This window comes from Haliaeetus albicilla, chromosome 19 (genome assembly GCF_947461875.1).
Source record: "Haliaeetus albicilla chromosome 19, bHalAlb1.1, whole genome shotgun sequence".
In the NCBI taxonomy this organism is placed as follows: domain Eukaryota; kingdom Metazoa; phylum Chordata; class Aves; order Accipitriformes; family Accipitridae; genus Haliaeetus; species Haliaeetus albicilla.
Window position 1 is genome coordinate 9,675,139 of NC_091501.1, and position 20,893 is coordinate 9,696,031.

General features: G+C 46.4%; 1 protein-coding gene across 3 annotated transcripts in view; it reads right to left on the reverse strand.

The window, feature by feature from the left end:
* The window catches only part of CHRM2 (cholinergic receptor muscarinic 2), a 106,131-nt gene extending 90,500 nt beyond the window's left edge, over nt 1-15,631 (reverse strand). For 2 of the 3 annotated variants that reach the window (XM_069807571.1, XM_069807572.1), the window contains exon 1: nt 15,056-15,631. The gene's annotated coding sequence lies outside the window, so the exon portion shown is untranslated. The remainder of the gene's footprint in view (nt 1-15,055) is intronic. The other variant, XM_069807573.1, reaches the window with a different exon arrangement.
* Between the last annotated feature and the right edge of the window lie 5,262 nt (nt 15,632-20,893).

The following is a 20,893-nucleotide window of genomic DNA, read 5'->3' on the forward strand; positions in this document are numbered from 1 at the left end:
AGGAACTGGCTTCGTGGCAGAGCACAGTGGGCTGAAGAGATGGGGTGCTTGTCAGTGCAACAAAAATAAATAAAGTTGTGTGATCCCCATCAAAGAGGTCTTAATAAACCTTCAAAATAAGTAAATTATTCCCCTTTATTTAGTTATTAACTCTTCCCTGTCTATGTGCTTAGCTGCAAAAAATTTCTTCCTTCCTGGCTCTTGTGCCTTTAGTTTTCTTCCCTGGTTTATGAAGCAATAAGGTGCAACAAATGAAATCTTGGTACGGAGGTCTTCTTGTGAAATAAATAAATAAGTAACAACACACAAAACAAAACAACCCCCCAAAAAACAAACCAAAAAAATCCAACCAAAACCAAATAGGTGAGCACTCCTGGGTTTTTCTCCTTGTTCTCATTGTTGTGTTGCAGTAACAACAGTGCCTGAGGGTTAGGAAACAAGCTCAACCACAGCCTCCTCATACCCTGAAGTAAAGGGCTGAAGACCTTCTTCTTTGTTCCATCTACCCTATCTGGAATAAAAGTTAAATTGAGAGTTACTCACCTATTAAGATGTGCAATCAGGAGTCTCTGCTCCTCCCAGTTGAGTTAAGCTCAACATAGCATCTAAAGCGTATCAGAAAATGAAATACAGAGGGTGCATTTCTCCTCCGCCGTTGTGCTGTAGGTATTTGTTATGTTATCATCCTTAGCACAGAATCAACACATCCTCAGCTGGTCTTGTCTGCTGACCTGCGGTGGGGAAACTTGATGGTTCAACTGTTGCTAAAATAATGGGGGGAAAAAAGAGGGTGAAGGGGAGAGGTTGGTTCTCATTCAGGTCACCAGCAGGAAGATCCTCTCTGAGAGAGAAGTGGGCAGCCAGCCCGTGCCCCGGATCACGCAAGGAAAAGGTGATTCAGCCAGCCTCCAGCCAGAGTGAGTCTTCCGAAACTGTACCTTTTGACCAAAGCAGCCAGGTCTAATGCCTGTCCCTGAAGAGCGGCACATTTGACTTCTAGGGTGCCACTACATCACCTTGTCACACCTACCTATGCTAGGAAAATACCGCTGTTGCTGGTTTGTGTGGCTAAGGGCCTTCTCTCTGCAACTTTGCAGCCTGCCTTTCCCTCACAGCTCTGTACCCTCCCCTCCAGGCTGCTGGGGCAATATTTTCCGAGCCCCTGGGACAGTGTTTTCCTCTCCCTGCTCCAGTGCTGTTATTCTTATGCTTCTTATTCTTATAGCCTTGCACCTGCACACCCCAACAGTCTTTCTGTGGTGGGTTCTCATGGGCAGTGATTACCACCAGTGAGAGAATCAGCCTTTTTTCCCCACTTTCGCTACAATTTGGTTATAGCTTTTGGTTTATGCAATGAATGTTCATGTGCACACAAACAACTGGCCATGCAGCCCCTGCCCCAACCAATGCATACTCCAAACAACACTGACAGTAAGCAGTGACAACCAGCTGAGGGTTTGAGCATGTCCTGGTGGAAACAGTATGGGTACTGTGGGAAGAGTATTATGGGCAGAACCAGCTGCCGCACAGCAGAGGGTGTCCAGGAAAGGTCTGGAAACCCTGGTTGCTTTTCTTCCCAGCTGAGCGCCACGGGGAGAGCTCTCCTTTTCCCTTCTGTCTCTCTGTTTTATTTTTCCCTGGCTTATGTTTTCCCCAGTTTTTCACAGTTAGAAACGATGTAGGCCATCAACTATGGACTAAACTAATAAATCTTCATGCATGTGAACCTGTCTCAACATCATTTGTGCAAACCAGCCATAGTGGGAGGGAATTTCTATTACACTAACATGTATAACATATATCATGTGTTGGTTTATGCTGTATATTTGGTTTACATATGTATCACCAAATATGTTGAGGAAATCACCAAATGACTGAAATGGATTGGGAAAACTAAAAGAAATCGGATCTGATGATAGATCATGGAAACTGATAACTTACAGGTGAAAGGCAGTACTAAACTCTTAAACAGCCTAGCCAACCTTGGCAAAGCAAGGATCTGTGTCACCAAACTTAGGCTCTTTCCCTTGTTCACTTTTCAGAATAACTTGGAGAATGCCAATGAAATATTTGGCAGGAGAACAACTCCAATTCCAACTCACTGGGCCCTGCCATGGCCTACCTGCAAAGTTGCCCACTGCTTTCTAAAACCCACAAACACTGCCTCCAGAAAATAATGTCTTGCTAATTTGTGTGGTATGGGCCTGGCTCTCCTTTGCCTCTGGTATTTTGCAGTCATCTGTATGTGTATAAAATAGCTTTGAAGTGTAGCCCAAGGAGAGCTGCAGCTTTTTACAGCCTTGTGGTTAGCAAGGAAAGAAATTAGGTTCCAGACAGAATGGAACCAAGCCCACGTTTTCCTTGAGATATATTTTGCTTGACTTATTAAAGATTTTGGCTTAGAGTTAAAAATAGTGTACCTAAACTTGGATTTCTAAAGCCATAGTCAAGAACGCACACTAACAGCTTGATTTTTAAACAAACAAAGCACCCAGAAATCATCTTTACAGTTATTCAGTAGAAAACGTGGGGGCCTCAGGTATTATGAGCTTGGAAATGCAATTTTAACACTGCTGTTGTGTGGGTTTCTTAATAAACAGAAAGCTTGGCTTCTGCTCATTTCAAAGCTTTTCAACTCACCTTTAAGTTCATGCCTTTAAATTGGCATGTAGTTGCAGTACAGAGCAATCCTGCATAGGTGGAAGAATGGTGGTGTGATTCCCACTGGACCGTGGTCATAACGGGAAAACTCTGACCTACAGAGCTTTCCAATGAGCCCATGTCCCACCACTTACAGACATAAAAGACATCAGCAAAGCAGAGATCATCTTCAGGAAGTATCTCCTTCATCAGAAGTTCAGCTTTAGTTTTCTATTCTGTAAAGTTCTTGGTTTTTTTCCTAGGACTCACTAGTTAAAAGGCTATTATCTAAATCCTGATACTGCACACAAAATGATACAGAGCTTTGAGAAAGCTGTGACTTTGGAGCTTTCAAGTGAAAAGCAAGAAGAAGGAATCCACTCTCTCTTGGCATTTGGGAGGAGCAGGTCTGCCCTAAAGAGGTAAGAAATTGTATATGTGCAACTGCCTAGGGAGGCTTTCTCTTTCACATTTACAGGGATGCAAAGGTCTCTCTCAATGCCTGTCACACCCTTCCTCATTTTTGGCATGTGCTTGTTGGAAGTAGAAGACTGAATGAGAAGGGAGACTAAAGGCAGAGCTGTGACCACATTTTCCCTTTCTCAACTCACTGCTCCCCTGTAAAGGGAATACCTATAAAAGGAACACAAAGGCATTACGCTGAAAGAGAAATGCATCTGCAAGGTTATCTCAGGCTGTTCTATCAGAGTTTCAGACAGTGGGGTAGGAGAGAACGCTCTGTGGCTGGCATTGGGATCTGCTTGGAAACCACGTGTATATTAAAACTCTCCAACTGTGACAATGAACAAATAAAAGAAAGAATCTTTGAATTTATTTGTAGGAGGCCTTTCTGGGGAGTCAGGGTTTAATTAAACAGCTTTCCAAAGTGTCATGTGGTTGTTTTGATAAGCACCTAGCCAAGAAGGACCACAAATTTCTGGTGAGCAGCAAAAGTAAAACAGGTTGGGCACTGTCCAAAGAAGGCGGCTACCCTGATGACTCCAAATGAGGCTCTGAGTGCAAGAACATCTCTCTCTAAGCCAGCTCGCCCACTGTCCTTTCTCAAAAGTGGCCGGTAGCAAAGAGCAAGCAAAGGGAATGGGCATACAGTGATACCACCCCAGCATACATTTCTTAGGTTGAAGCAATTGGTGGTATGGGGAGGTCCCTGTGACTTTATTTGCATCACAAAGCTTTTGGTAGTGTTTTTCTTGCAGTATTCTGTCTAGTTTGATTACTTTTTACTCATTTATACCTTTGGAATCAGCAAAACATCATAGGGCACTAAGTGCCCCAGCTCAGCCACACAGTGATTTTTTAAATTTATGCCTGTTAATATCCACCTGAGAGCTCTGAGTCTGATGTTGTGAAAAAAAAATGAAATAGCCCCCTGTTCACCCTCTCCCTTTCTTCAAGGTTGCTTAGACCTATGTGTATTCCTCATAAATCATATAATTTCTGGGGTGAGGAGTCCTAGTCTATTGAACATCTCCTCTCTGGAAGGCATGTAATTCTCACCATCTTTGTCACCTTCCCGTGTGCCTTTCCCAGTTCCTCTGTACCCTTGCAGCACTGGCACGGCAGAACTGCTCTCAGGGTTTAAGAAGATCTATCACGGACCCGCTGCAGATAGAGGCTGCTAAGAGGTATCCCATGTATAGCTGCCTGTACCCGCAACACCCAGGGGTGAATGGAAAGGCTCTTACTCTCTAAAGAAAAGAAAGATCAGGTCCATGTTATAAGCTAGTTTTCACAGGGAATAAAAAGCAACCGAATGTTTGAAAGATCCTATATCATTCATTTCTTTCTATGAATGCCCAAATTTAGGTAAGGTTCCCCTGTGCAGACTGTTACAGAAGTGCTGCCAAACAATTAAAAATCTAAAGAGGAAAGGCAGACAAAGCATGTGAGAATGCAAATGCTATTTTATACAGTTACCATCTTAGAAGCTGAGGTACAGGATGTTCCCGAGTTTGTCCGAGGCCACGTCAACAATCTGTGGTGAAACTAGGAATTCAGCCCTTGTCACTATTTTCCGAAAGAAGTAACAGGAAAATTGCTTCTCATCTTTTTAGTTATGTGTCATTTCCACACCCCACATCATTTTTAAGAGGCATTAAAGACAATAAAGTGGAATATTAATTGTCAAATTTGTCATTCGAAAGAATGGCAATACTCGAGTTATCTGGGTTTTTTAAACCAGATATTTTGCATTCCCCTGTGCTTCAAAGTAGGAGATATACAGTCTCACTCTCTTTGCTAAAGAAAGGAAGAGAGAGAGTTACAAGCTTTCTTCAGATTAAACAGACCAAATGGTTTTCTTCATCTTCTTTCTTTTTCCTTCCTTGCTTCTTTCCAACTGTATACTTTTGGGTTTTTTTCTCTTTACTGCATCACATCGCAAAATGATTAATAACAGTAGGATATTCCTCGCAGGGAACTGTTTCTGATGTCAAAACCTTTCAGTAAAGATCCCTACACTTACTCCCAGTGGATAAAACTGTGAAAATGACTTGCAGACATCAAATAGACATTTTTAATGAGAATTTAACAGTGAGCCCTTCATGTATTCTTTCCTTCTAGTGGCAGCTAAGTGTGCTGGCTATCACAAAAGTCAAAAGCAGAAGGGTAATTTGTATTACCTTCCTTCTTCCCTGCTTTTCCTTATATTTAAGAGCCTTCTATGTTTGGCTAAAGGAGGAAACTTTACAACCAAGATGCCCCATTTGTATCCTCACTGCTAGGGCTCAAGGTCAGACCTGAGAAGGTATAAGATTGCCAGGTTAAATATAGCACTTTGTTTGGTGATGGCCTCTCCTTTCATGTCACTCCTGTTCTGACAGCTTTCATCAGCTGAGAATACACTGCTAGAAAAGTGAAATTAGTGTGGGTGAAAGATGCCAGTAACGGATCAGGAGATCAGTTTGCAGCTTAGCCTAAGCATGGAAAAACAAGAGCAGAGAAGACATCTCCCTGACTCGTCCCCTTCCCCTAAAAGCCACTCTTCCCCCGACATCCATGTTGAGCAACAGTTCTAAAGTTCAGTGAGGAGCACATGTCCATATGCATGTTCCATACCAAGACCATCCCCAAGGTTCCCACTGCCAGCCTTCATCTGCCTTCATTTTCCACACATATATTAATTTACTGTCATGCAATATTAAGTATAAAATGGATTAAACTGAATTTCCCACCATGGCAGAATGCTGCTGGACATATAGGAAAGTGAGTTTCAGAGGCAACCATTTTTAATACATCTTCTGGCCTTGGCATCAATTGAAGTGTGAAGCACTACACTTAATCTGCCACGGTAATTGTAATGCAAGTCCTCAGGGACCCTAGGTAATAGTGGAGGAGAAAAGTGTGCCCTCTCTGTCCACACATGGACTTTGCTCCACCCATGTGCCCTGCCCTCGGAGTCCACTAGCTGTTTTACATGAGAAATTAGTGTTGGGGCAGGGGGGAGCAGGAGAACCAGCAGGTCCTTATAAATTTTGCGAACAACTCTGATGCAGTATATGATCTGAGCAAGGTCATGGCATTGTAAACCCTACTTTGGCAATTGTACCTGCACTTAACATTGACTAAGCTGAAAACTCACAGAACTGAGTAAAGCCCCAGACCTAGATCCAGTTGTTAAACACTTCACTGTTAAACAGTGTTAAACCTTCAGTTTATTTCTCTCTTCTTTCATTTTTTTCAAATAAGACCAGATTATGAAATCTACTTTTGTCCATGTAAACCTGGCCTTGTTAGCCTATTTTTTCCTTTTACTCCTCACCAAGATCTGGAGCAGTTAGGAGCTTCAGTACCTTTTTGTTCGATGGATGCTGAACATTTTAGCTTATCCTCTGTTCTGAACAGAAACTTTCCTGATAATCAGCTCCTAAAGGCTCAATTTTCCAACACCCCAGTGGAAAGAAAGCCCCTGTGAATGGAGTCTGTCTGCTCCTGTTTTCACGGGGCAGCACCACAGCTGAACTTCAATACCTGACAAACTGGAGCGAGTGAATCCTTACAACACTGTCATGAGACCAAGAAGAGTTACTCTCCCCACCTCGGGATGCCAAGCCAAAACCTACCCAAAGGTAACAGAGTTTCTCTCTGACTTCAAAAGGCTTTGTGTCAGGCCATAGGAATGTGTTAAAGATCAGGCAGGAGGCTGGTGGCATGGTCAGGAGCTTATCCGTGGTCTTCTTGGTCTTAGTCTAGTGTGCTAAGCATAAAAATATCCTTCCTTAATTAAATCCTGATGCTTGCACAAAGCAATAGCACACTTAGTCTAGGAAATGTCTGGGATATTCAATGGTTTAAATGGAGAGAGATCAAAGAGGTATCTAAGTCTAATAAAGTGGTAATCATGGGTGACTTCACCCACCTGTACATTGGTAGGTCAACTGGTACAAAGGGATTAAAAAACCCCAACTTCTAGGTGTTTTCCAGAATAACTGGAAAACATAACAGTATATGTTCTTAACTTAGTCTTAAGTAGCTGAAGAAATGATACAGTCAAGTCACTGAATAGTAATGAACTTATTACTATATTAAAAGCTTGAGGTTAAAACTGCTAATAATTAGTGAACTGCTTAAAAACTACTGAAGGTAGAAAGAAAATAAGGGGGAAAAAAAGAAAAGCAAAGAATGAAAGAAAAAGAAAGTAAAATCCATAGATTCAAAACAACAGATATATTAACAGACAGCTTCCGATTCAGTGAAGTCATGCAGTAAGCAAACCGAAAGGCAAGGTAGAAAAAAAAAAAGTATTGTGAAATGTTAAGGTCCAAGAGGTTGTTTGAGTCAAGCAACCAGCTTTCAGGAAATGGCACATCAGCTCTGGTGAAACCCCTGACTAAGGGAGGGAATTTACAATAAAACACAAACAAAATGTCAGCTGTAAATGAAGAGGGCCAAGGATGCGTTAACTGACAAGAGCTTGGGGGGACTGGGCAGAGGGGAGAACTGCAAGATATTTCTGAATTAAATTCACCCCGTTTAGGAAGGAACCGCTGGGATCTGCTGCACATCCAGGGCAGAATGGGAATAATTAATGAGCAAAAGGACTTTGCAGAGGTTCTGAACAATTCATTTGGGTAAATCTTTCCCACAAATAATGCTGTGCCAATGTCCACACTAGACCTATTTTTTTTCAAGACAAGAAGGACATGAGCTGTCAGAATGTGAAACATTGAAAGGGGGAACACTGGAACAAACTGATAAACTAAATAGCAGCTTGTCACAAGGACCTCATGGTTATATATGCAAGGGTTTGGAAAGCATTTGAAAATGAAGTGGCTGTGCTGATAGCAAAAATACAGAAGCTGTTGCTGAAGTCAGATACGTTACAGAAGGACTGGAGGGTAGCAGCTAGCATACCTATCTTTAGGACAGCCACTGGATTGATCTTAAGTATTATATATTGAAAAGTCTTACTTCACTTCCAGGTAAATTGATTCAAACTAAGACAAACTAGAATTACACACAGGAGAGAAAAAAAACCCCAAAACCAACATAGTTTCTTTCAAAGAAATATTGTCTTTTCTATATATTCTTTGAAGCATCAAGCTAATAGACCAAGAAAAACAACCTGATAAGTGTGTACATATATACAAATAAAAGTATTTATATATCTTCTTAAATTCTTTAACAAATTTCTTTTGAAGAATTTAAGTCTTTGTAGAATAAGTAGCTTATTATTACAAGTTAGAAACTGTTTAAGAGAGAGAAAGCAGGAACTACACATGAATGATCATTTTTCACTGTAAAAGATTAACAGTTGGGTTGTCCAAGATTCTATACCACGTATAACTTCTTTACTGAAATTATTGCTGTTCGGAAAAAGGAATAAGGACTGAAGTATTTCAGAGTATGCTAATTAAGTTGGGTGAACGTAGCATTCGGATTGCAAATGGAAATAAGTGTTGGCCGATGCAGAACAATCACAGGTAGACTGAAAAACTTACAAACCTTCCTGGATTCTAAACCAGCCGTGACCACTCAAGGAAGGTTATTGACATCACTGCAGATAACCCAGTTGCAAATTCTGCTCAGTTACAGCAGCGGTCAAAAAAACCCCCAAACCCAACAAACAAAACAAAATTTCCATTAGTGCATAGAAGGAGTAAAAGGTGTGAAAATGAAAACAGTTTTATTGTATAAGCCAATAGTCCTCACCTGGAAAACAGTGTCCACATTGGTCAATCCATCACCAAAGAAGGAGAGAGAAGAATTAGTAGTTTTTAAGACGTGCAAAGTGACTGAGAACCCTGGGACTGTCTAACTGAGAGAAGAAAAGAACAAGAGGGTTCACGGCTGAGTAAATGAATGGCACCTATACAATGAACCGGGTGCTCCTGTTGGCCTTTTCACGTCATATAACAGAGAGGTAGCAATAACTTTGAAAGACAACTGATTTAAATAGATCAAAGGTTGCTTGGAGTGTGGTTTTCCCAAGAAAATATGTAATTAACCTACTGAACTCACTGTTTCATGCTATCACTTAGGTAGTGAACTAACTGGGGGGCAAAACTGCATTAGCTGCTTATCTGGCCAGTGAGTATATCTGCAGTTTGTCTAGAACCGCTAGAGGTTTCCATTTGGTGTGGAGGGTGGGTATCTCTCTTCATTTGGCAATGGTCTCCGGGCAGTGAGCAAACACAAGCTGGTGGGCGTTAAAACATTTTAGTTGAGGGCAGTGCATATATCCAGGGCAGCACTCCCTGCACCTGCCTCGAGCATGCGGTGAGGGACATCGATAGAGCCACTATACTGGACAAGACAAAACACCTGCCTGATCCAATGTTGCAATCACTATGTTCTAATGTTCTTTAACTGGATGACTGATGCCTTTTTGAATAGGAAAATAATGAGTAATGATAACAAATAACACAATTTCCGTTAATTATTCATGCTAACGTTCATGAAACTTTTGAAATGTATGAATGTTTTCATGAATAAATCATTGGTCACCGGCTTGCACTAAATGACTTCAGAAATCATAGTGGAATGAGCTTGTTGCCATTATTCATGAACAAATTTGTGAATCATTTTTAATATATGACCACTCTGCTTTCTAATTGACTAAATGTGAGATAGATGAGTATAAAATAGACATCAGTAATTCATTGCAAAGCTGAGAGAAAATTTCTCAGGAAATCTATGAAAATGCTATGGGCTGTACCAGAAACTTACTGTTTCCCGTGGACAGATTTTGCTAATTTTTATTTCTCACATGCTGGAATGGATTATAAAAATGAAGAGTCTGATGCTCAGAGTTTGCAGATCATCCTATCTCCACTGAAATCAAGAGAGCTTTACATATTCAGACTACCTGAAAATCCTGACCCAGAGAAATTACTGAGCAAGAGAATTCTTCTAAATGACTAGGTTTATTTTATCTCCTTGGTTTCCAACACTAATTTTCACAATGATTCAGAAGAAAGATCTATGAAGATATTTTTGTCTTGTTCCACCTCTTTCTCAAAAAAAAAAAAAAAGAGAAAAAAAAAAGAACAAAAATCTAAAAAAACCCACACCTGCCCACAGTTTACTCAGAGCTTTTCTAAGAGCTTGAGGAAAACCCTGGGAGATGCTGGTTTACAGAATGTCTCACCTATTTGTGTTGTGGCTGCTTATAGATACCTTTATTGTCATCACTGTCAGAGGTGCCCCATACTATTCCCAATGCCCACATCACATTCGGCAGGGGCAAGTGAAACAGAGCTGTTCCATGGACAGTTGTCAAAATACTGGCATATTCTAATTACAACACTTACTATGTTCCTGTGAAAGTCAAATTCTGAGCTGAACTGCACTAGAATAAACCAGAAGTAATTAAAGTCAGTGGAGTCACCCCTGATTTGAAAAAATGTAATTATGATCAGAACCTAGCCCATGAAGTCAAAAGAAAACATGCAGAAGGCTCTCAGCAAAGCAGCTGGCCCTAAATGATGGTCTGTTTCATTTTGTCCTTATCATATTCTTAAAAATGAATACATGAAGCATATGGACTACTGAAATCCCATTGCATATCTTAGTTTCATTGGTAAGCATTCTTTAGGAAGTGCTTGATGGAAATGAGAGGAAACTCACTTCACCCTGTCCCATCCTTTTGAGACTTAAAATCATGTTATATGAGAGATGTCTTTTTGGAACACTTACTGATACGTATCTCTCTACAGGGAATAGACGGTGTTAGATATAAGTAATGATACAGCTTTAAATGTAGGACAGACAGTCCAAAATGACAGGCATCTCCACAGCCTCAAGCATTTTTACATAAAAACAAGCTCAGGGCCCATGGGAAGGGGATGCAGCCTTTTAATATAATTCCAGGGGTGACCTCATCTTTTAATTCTGCCCACTTGTATCACAGAGATGTAGGAAGGCAGTGGGATAAGTCAGCAAGAGATCCCTACTCAACTTGGTACGGAGGGCTAGGGAATGCAATCTGCTAGGCACAGGCGGTTGGCGTTCAGCTGGTGGGATGAGGACAAGCAAGTAAGTAACTCTGCATCTTTTGGGCAGCTCTGACCCAGGAAAAGCCACGGAGACCTTGGCAAAACTGAAAGTTATCTTTGCCAAAACATAGGAACTGGAAAAGATGGGTAGGGTGGTGTGTGGGGAGTGTGCTAATTGTCTCATTTAGCTACAGCAGTTCTTAGTGCTTGGTCATTTGCGCAGCCTGGTTCTTAAAGACGGGAATCCAAACTCAGATTTAACAGGGCTTGAAATGCTACCATACAATTTAAGCTTTTTTAAGATTCAAGACTACAAGCATTTGTGAAAAAGTTATCCCCGTCATTCATACGAGCTGGACCTAAGCCCCTTCAGCTTTCCTTAGCCTGATTACTGTTGCCCACCCATCCACCCACCCAAAGAGCCCACAGGAGGTCAGGGCAGCTTTTTCACAAGTGAGAAATCCTCTTCTGTGCCTTCAAATCTCTGAGAATCAGCTGCAAATTGCTGCAAGCTGAGATGCTCAAAGCCAGAGAGATCCAGAATTTGTGAATAAATGGCCAGATACAAACGGGGCTTCCCAGGTCTAATTTCTTCCTACTTATTCCTCAATAGTTTAACCCACCCCACAGGACCTGCAGTGTTAACCCCTGAGTGACCGAACCAGGATCAGCTGAACCCCACCTGCCTTTTTTTGCAACTTGGGATTTAGAAGAGGGAAGAGCTGGTTGGAAACAGACACTGGGAGGAATGTCCTTATCTCATACCACTTGTTTCTCTCCCTCCCCTGTAATTCGCTATCAAGCCTCTCATCCCTTGTGCCCGGGGATGCTCTCCCTCGCCTGCCTCTGGCACTAGAGGGCGCGGAGATCTGGGCTTTGGGCTGGAAATCCAACTCTCCGCGGAGCCCTACTTTCCCTTAAATTGAACTCAACTTTCAAAGAGGTCTTGATTTCACAGAAGGGGAATTTCCTTCATTTTTACTGGTTTGTCTGCGCTCCCCATGCTGCATTGCTATGGAAACGGGACCAGAAAATAAGTCTTTTGCATGTAGGTCATGGTATTAGTGGAGAAGAGAACGTCTGGGTGAATGGGTGAGTGGGTTACGGGAGTGAAGTGGGACAGAGTAACCTCCTGGGACTGAATCAACAACAGTGGAGAATTTCATAGCAGATGTCCTCAAAAGACTATTGAATTAGACACCCGACGGGCTGAAAGATCCAAGCACTTAGAGCAACTGAGAGCCATGAAACACACACAGGGACTCAGCCCAGAGGTGACAACCAAAATGACAGTGGGGCACGGGACTGAACACACAGGCAAAAAAATACGCTTCTGTTCGCAGATGCTATTTTTCACTGATGTCCTCAGTTTCCCCCTTTCTGTGTCTTGGTCTCCCTCCTGGGCGATGGCACAGCACTGCACGGCTGCTGCCCCTTCCACCTTCTCAGGACACTCCCGATCATGCATGGTCCAGATCTCCCCAAACTCTGCTCAGATGCAGAGCTGCGACCTTTTGGGTAGAGGATATTACTTAAAATCTTGGGTTTGGATGGGAGAAGAGCATGCCCTCTCATTTTATTATTTTGCCCTCTGTCCAAAGCAACTTGGGGACATCCTAGACCCCCGTCCCCATGTCGAAGCCCCTTTCCCAAGCAGACTGCAATGCAGAAATCACGGAGCGCTGCGGACACGGGCAGAGTGGGCAGCTCAGTGGGATACACGCTCACCAAGTCAGCGAGCCCACTGCACTTCTTGCTCTCGTGATGCAAAAGCAAACAGGGCTGCTTTTGCAGTCCAGGGGTCCTGCAGAGGGGAAGTTCAACCAAAGTTATAATCCAAAAGAGCCCAAAGGAGAGAGGGAGCGCACTCTGTGTAGCTTAACGCGGTTTATAGATGAGTCACCGAGAGCGGCTGGTGTCATAAACCATACGATCAAGGCTGGTGTGTATTTAGACAGGGGCTATGATTGCAGGCGATGCAATACCATAAAAGCAGACAGTGTGCATACTTCTGATCTCCCGTATTAACCTTCCTCATTGTCAGTCTTTTGTTTGTTTGTTTTTGGGTTTTTTTCCCCCTGAAACTGCAAGAGCAGAGGTTGGCCCTTCTCCTTTTTTTCCCCTTGCTTTTTTCCCTTCTGTAAAGGGAAAATCTTCCTTAAGGGATAGGGACAAGCAAACACACTGGCTGTCACATAAAAATGGGGAGATGTTACTCTGGCTAGATTTACAACAAGAATTACCCCTTTCCCAGTGTCCTCTTCCAGTTGGAAAACAAGCTACTTCTCCTTGCCCTAAAGGAACTTTAGCACATGAAAACAGTAGGAAAAAAACAATCTTACGGGGAAGGGAGGAAGGGTCCCTTGTCCTTTCCCCTGCGAAGGGATAAGGACTCACCCCTGGGCCCTTGGGAATGAGTTACAAGCCCTGGCAGCTTCCCCTCGGAGCCGGCAGCGGGTCGCGCTGTGGAAGCAAAGCCGCCCTGCGGGAGCCCCTCGCCGGCTGGGGAAGGGCCCTCCGGCCCGGCTGCCTTGCGGGGAGAGGAGAGGAGGGGAGAAGCCGGCCATGCCGCTTCCAGCCCGCCTGTTCCCCCGGCGGAGCATCGCCCTGGCACCGGGGCAGCGGCGGGGAAGCCGGCGAGCACGGCGGGGGGTGCGGAGCGGTGGGAAGGAGCGAAGCGAAGAGTGGCCCTAGCCGGGGAGATGGCCGGGCTCCACTTTTGCCCGAGAAGAAGCGACCCGGAAAGCACTTTGCTCCTCCACAGCCTTCCAAATGGCTGGACTCGGGGGGGGTCACCAGGACCTGGGTGCCCCGGAGCTGTTTCTAGGAGGCGGTTTTTCTCCCCCGCCTTGATCTGAGCTCCCTCTCAAGGCATCAGCTCGCTCCTTCTGGCCACAAGCACCCCGCGGCGGCGGCACGGGCGAGAGCAAAAGCAGCCCGGAGGCACGGCCGGGACCGGCTCTGCCCTGCCAGGGGCTCGGTCGGGCCGGGGGAGCGGGGGGAGCCGGCCCCGACCCTGGAGCATCCTCCCCCGCCGCACCCGGCTCGCTGGCCGCACCAGGGACCGGACCCCAGGGCCACGGCGCCACGAAAACTGGTTCAGAAACAGAGCCGGGGCAAGCCCATATCTCCCCTGCTTCCAGCGGCCCCCCCGAGATCCCCTTCCCCGGGGCAGGAGCCGAGACCTGAGGCGGCGGAGATGGGCACCGACCCCGGGCAGGGGCGCTCCCCAGGAGGGATGCTGGGGGGGGGCGAGGGACCGCACTGACACGGTGGAAGCCTCCTCCCCTTACACCCCGCATCCCTGCATGGTCCCCGACAGGGCAGGGATGCCCCCCCCAGCCAGCTCCGCTCCCCGGGGACGGCTTCGCTCCCGGCTGCCGGTGACATTTTGCAGGAGTCGCCAACGAACCTGTCACAGAGGGATTTGGGAAAGGTAGTCCGGGGGGTGTCCCTGTGTGGGAATGCAGCATTTATATAAAAAAACCCACCAAACAACCCTGTGGACAGCGCTTGGCTAATGTGAGGATTTCGCTAAATCAGGCTATTGCGTCTCTCCTTCCCCGCTGTACCGTGATAGACTCGATTCTGGGATTAATATCGCAACCGTAACTCAACAGAGAAAGGCTCTGGGCTGGGGGCGATCGCTTTGCCTTCCCTCCTCTCACTGCCTTTCCCCGGTGACCCGCACCGCCGTGGACCCTTTCGGCAAAAGTTTCCCTTTGTGTTGTTCTGCTCCTTCTGCTAGGAAGCAAAACGTAAGCTCGTTTCTTGGACATTATTTTCTTGGCGGGAGCTTGCCTATGAGAGCAGCGGATGAAATCCTAGGTGCGGCGAAGAAGGGGCGGAGGGTAGAGGACGAGAAAGAAAAAGGGGGAAAAAAATAGAAGGCAAGAAAAAGGAAATGAAAAAAAAGAGAGAGAGAGAGGAAACGCTAGCAAAAACCAAAGCTTTCCTACCTGTGATCCAATTAGCAGAAGTTGCATCCCATCCCGCTTGCGAGCGGCTCCTTGCGAGCGGCGGCTGCGGAGCGGCCCCGGCTCTGGCGGCAGAGGCATGCGGGCTCGCAGGCAGCCGCTTTATCTTTCGCTTCCATATCTTCCAAGAGGAGGGAGGGAGGAGGGGGGGCTGGGGTGGGGGAAAGATAGATTACTTGGTACCGTGATCATGGGGGGAAAGGATTAACAGTTTGGAGGCTTTAAACAAGAGGTGGCATTGTCCGGGCTGGTGGAGTTTTTGTGGCTCCCTCCCTCGCTTTCTCCCTCCCACACGCACAGGCACACGCATATACACGCACCCCCTCCGTGGCCCTGGCCCTTGGGAGTCTCTGCTTCAGTTCAGCCAAGTTGAGCTTTAAAAAAATTAGATTTAAAAAAAAATAAAAAATTAGAGCGATAGTGCTATCAAACCTGGCTTAACGGTTTAGACAGAACTGGAGAAATTAAAAATAGCAGAAGCTGGGACTCGTAAGTGAGCTGGTGATAATTCATACTTCCCCCAGCGCTTCGGAGGAAACGAGGGCAAGCTGCTACCTTCGGGGGGCGGGTGGGGGGTGGCGAGGGAGGGAAATGGGACCCCTTAGGTGAGCATCTCGGGTGAATGTCCTTGCTGGGGTGCTGCGGCTGTGGGGTCCCTTGCTGCCCGCCTGCGGAGGCAGGCGGGGGGTGGGGGGGTGGGGGGGGGCGTGAGCGTGAAGTGGGCTCGATTAGCTGCAATGGGCAGGCAATTTCTGCAGAGAACATTTACAATTTTCTTTCAATATGACAGGATTAGTTGCTGTTGAAGGCTCTCCTCCAATAAGATCAGCACTGCTCTCTGATTTGGTGGCTTTGCTGAATAGAAATTACTGGTTCTTGTTATCTCTCAACATACTCTCCCCTTTTCCTCATCAGACACTCCCCTCTTCCTCATCAGAAGTCTTTATCTACAATTTGCGCATCAGAACCTTTTTTTTAATTTTTTTTCAATTACCTATTTCCCATCTTTCCCAGCAACACTCTTTATTTCTGGTTACTTTTTTCACAGTTCCATGATAGCTGTAAGTCTAACGCGATGTACGGGAGAGGAAAGAGAGAAAGAGATCTTGCTTTTAGAATATTGCAGTCATCGGAGTCTCCATGCACTATGGAAAAATGTTACACTAAGTCCAGTTTAGTTTTTAAAACTTATTATTGTGCTGAAATATTCATGGAAAGCTGTTACCCCGGCACAATGACAAATGAATTAGCGGGAGCAGATACATTTTGCGAGCAAGAGTTAAATCTCCTTGGGTGTAAAGCATTCTCCTTTAATTAATAGTCACTAGGCTGATAAGTATTTACTTCGCTTAGGGGAACTTGCCAGTTATCTTTAGGTTTGCTTTGTCTTTGTTTGCCTCTCTCCTGGACTGGGATCAATCTGTGGTCTGGAATGATGTTTTTTCCCTTGGGATAGGGGCTGTCAGGGTGGGAAGCAGGAAAGGGGAACCGATCTCATCTCTTGTCCGAAGAATAATAGGGTGGAAGCAAAGAGGAGAAAGAGGTGCACCTTATGAAGGTGACCCCGGCTGCTCCCTGCCCTGCCTCCCCTGCCCCATCTCTCTTCTTGAAGGGCCGATGGAGCCACAGCCCAACCACTCCCCTTCCTCTCCACTCCAATACCCCTTTCACTTTGCAGAAAGTATTTCTTGGCCTGGGCTTACCCCAGGCAGAGGAGCTGCCTACACTACTCGAATATATTTAGCTATTGCTCCTGGAGGGATCTCAGGGGTGGATTTAACCCCAAGAGGGTGATGTACCTTCAGGATAGCAGGACTCTGGAAATACTCTGCTTGGCCCTGGGGTGGGTATTTCCCCTACCTTGGGTGGCAGAGCTAATTTGGAGGTAGGGAGGTCTGAATTTTGGAGGTACTCATGCTTCAGTGTTCACAAGTCTGTGTTTCTTTACCTGAAAGCACTTTCACAGGGTTTAAGGGTTGGATCACTTGTAGCTCTTTGGGAGCATCAAGGCAGCTGGGACCTGACATCTGCCCCTTGTTTTCTTGGCCCTCCTCACAGAAAATTTTGCCTGGGCTTCACAGCAGAGTTAGGAGACAGCTATCTGGGCAACTCAGATGGGGTTTGGCACCTGGAGGTTGGAAGGAAGCCACGAGCTGATTGTGGTCCTGTGGGACTGCTCTGCCACAGCCGCAGCCACACCAGGACAGGGAACAGCCACCCCTGGGCAGGGACAACCAGCCCCATAGCCTGGCTGCCCCTTCCTTGGCGAGAGCGAGCCCTGGCCACCCCCTGCACCTCCCACCGGCTGTCTCCGAGACCTTGGCGCTTAACATATTTTAACATTCATTAATCAAAATGATCAGCAGCCTCAAAAGGGACAATGCCCGCCTCCTCTTCCCATTATTATTATTGTTATTATTATTATTATTATTGTTGTTAATTTTTTTCCCTCCCAGCGACGTCGCGAATGTTTGATTGTGGACGCTGATTTCCGGAGATTTAATTAGAGTTCAATCCAGACCAGCACGAGTCAGCCTTTTCCCAAAGCAAGGAGCAGGGAGGGGGTAGCCGTCCTGCCCCGGGGCGACCCTGGAAGCCCACGGCCGTCCTGCCCTGAGGCTCGGCTCGTCTCTACCCAGCTGCAGAGGGCTCCCCAATGCCACGCTGCTCAGAGCCGGGTGCTCTCACGGCTGCAGAGCCTGGACCGCCTGGGGGGGCATCCTCCGCCGTTGGGGGGCATTCTCCACCGGGCAAACCTCGTCCAAGCCGGGGAGCATCTCCCCTTCTCGTACGTATTCCAGCACCCCTCCGTGATCTCCCATGGAAATAAAAGGCCGGTGGTGAAAAGCCGGCCGTGTGACCCCCACCTCCACCTTGCCTTGTCTGCAGCCTTCCCGGGGAGAGCGGGGATTGCCCCCCACGACCCCCACTGAAACGCGTGTGAGCAACGCTGCCTTCCCGAGCCCTGCTCTTCATCAGTGTCAGCAGATACATCTCGGTGGCAGCCGGTGACTCCGTGGTAAGCAGCGCCTTTTAAGTTTGACAGAGCATTTGTTACTACCGGCTCCTCTCTTCAGAGCACTACGTGCTAGACACACCTCCCGTGGGGAAAAAAATGCTGCTCCTGAGCTTTAAAATGCATTCGCCCCCCTCTCCCCCCGCTCATGCAAGAGGAGGGAGGGCGGGGGAGCCGAGTCATTTACAGTGTGCTAAACAGCTGTAGAGATAAATCCATCGTAAAACCACAGAACAAAGCGCTTAGCCCTTCGCTCGCAGAAAAATAGGAAAGCGCATGAGGAAGCGGGTATTTGCTAATGATGATCCTCCCCTAGAGGGACTGAGAGGGGATCCCGGGGAGGGGAGGCAAAGAGAGCAACTTTTGGCCAGGAAATTTCCCAAAGAAGTCGCATCCGTATCCAGTGATGCCGAGTGATCTCTGGGGAGACTTTGCTGCAGGCTGTGTCCCTGCCTTTAGGTACCCGTCTCCCAAATGGCTCCTTCCACTGGGCGTGGAGCTGCCTCTTTGGGGTGCACTCTGGCAGGACGAGAACCCTGTCCTGAGGCTTTTATAGTTTGAGTGGGTGAGGGGTGCAGAGGCAGGAGGGGTGTCCCCGGGGACCACCTCCAACGGGATCTTTTCTGTTATACTCAGGCGGGTGCAGTCCCTCTCCAATTCAGCCCTCCCCTGCACCCGGGGGCCGCAGAGGTATCTGCAGAGACTCAAGGTCCCCTCAAGGGTGAGGGAGGCTACAGAGGGGCTGGAGACAAATTGTCCTGGGTGGGTCGTCACCACAGTCCCACAGCACCTACTCCCCCCTCCTCAGCGCTCCCCCCCCCCAGCTTCACCCTTTTGCAACAGGATTGGGGTTAGAGGGGCTATGAGAAATGGGCAAACCCCAAGTGACACTGCTGGCTTCCCGCTCACTCCTAGAGGCGCTCATGTCTACCTGGAGCCAGGGCAGATGAGAACTTCCCTCCTGTTAGCCTCTTTCTATCCCCAGACAGATAAGGATGGCCAAGGAAAGTTGCACTGCTCCCCTTGCTTGTTGTTTCCAATTTACCAAGTTTCCTACGAGCAGGGAAGGAGGGAGGGTGCACCCTTAGACATGCAGATGCCCGGCAGAGGGGGTACCGATGGCTCTGCTACCTCCTAACCTGTTTGCCATGGCTTAGGTGACCGACTTCCCAGCCAGCAGATGGCCTTCTCAGGGCACTGAGAGAGCAAGCCCGGGAGGCGGCAAGGTCTGCAAATGGAAATGCTTCATTTCCCTTTGGAGGTCTGGTCCCCTCCTCAGTCCCTGCTGGAGGCGGACACGTCACCTCCCAGGGGAAAGAAGTAGCTCCGAGAGCAACGTTTCTTTGAAGCACTTCTTCCCTTGGAGTTTTTGCTACAAGTTTAGGCCAACAGGACTGGGAAGAACAGGGAGAAGCCCTAATCCCTCTGTGGAAGAAGAGATGCCTGCAAACAGGCACCTCACCCAAGCAGCACAGGGCTGTTAAACAATGGGGCAACAGAACAGCAAATCATCCTGATGGCGCGGACTGCCAAGAGCAAGAAGAAAGGAAGGAACAAATCCAAATCAAGGCAACGGCGAGCCAGACTCCATGCAAATAAATTGCTAATAGGCACTTGCTAGAGGAAATTAAATGAGTTAAATAAACTGATGGTCAAACCTTTAACAGAAAAGGGCACTTAGCTGTGTCCAGAGCAGTATGTCCAAGGGAGCGTTATAAAGCACAGTTAGATCTGCCAGGGGAAGATGCTGAAACATTGACACATCACAGCTTGGATCTCATTAGTGCTAGGGAACTAAGAACATCTCGGTTTCTTCTTCCCAGTTGAAACTTTTCAGTCCTCCAGCACAGCTAGCAAGGAGGTGCTTTGCTTTCACCCACCAGCAACATTAAGCACTGCCTTACTAACAGAAAATCACCGAGCTTTTCTTTCACTTTTCCCCTGCATGATGACATGTTTTTGTAGCCCCTTTGAATCTCAAAGCCCGGCATACTAGGAATTATTTAAAACAGACCACACTGATGAAATGGAAATTCCCAGCAGGTTTAGACAGGGCTCAGAGTTTAATTTTCAAAGCCAAACTGATCCCCTCTCTTGCAGAACAGCTAGGTGGCGAACTGGAAAATCAAATCTACTGTTTTATTACGGATAAACACAGTATCTGGAGGAGCATCCCACTAGGCACAGCAAAGCTGAGGGGGCACTTTTTAATGTAAAGATGCAAGTAGTTTGCCTATCAATAAAGCCCTATAAATTGCAGTTCTGCATTTTTTGTGTAGGAATAATTGCTCTTTGCAAATATTGCAGCGTCCCAGGTGAGTAAGTAAGTATATAGGTGGGCAGATCTGAAAACAGCATCAGAACAATCTGCAAAATATATTTTCTGAGAACTGATGTCACCTTCGTCCAGGCTTGGAAAGACAGCTACTGGAAATGACGGTATAGCATGTGTTCAAGGCTGTCAGACATACTTCTGAGTACAGACAGAAAAGTGACTTTCAGGAGAAAGAAAACAAGAAGGAAGTATATGGCCTCAATTTATGTGATGTGGGAGTTAAAAAAACATTAACAAGGGGGCAAGCAGTCGTACGATTGTGTTTTTAACAGGATATGTTTTACAGCTGTGGCACAAAGCTCTTAAAAGGCCGAGAATTGAGTGAAATCCTCTCTAAATTGTGTGCCTGTGTGTGGAGTGGGTTATCTACAGCATAAAAGTTTTACTTGGCGTTGACCACAGAAGCACAGACCCTCCTTGACCGGAAACTCAGGGGTTTGTAGCCTGAAGTGTCTCTGAGGGGGAGAAA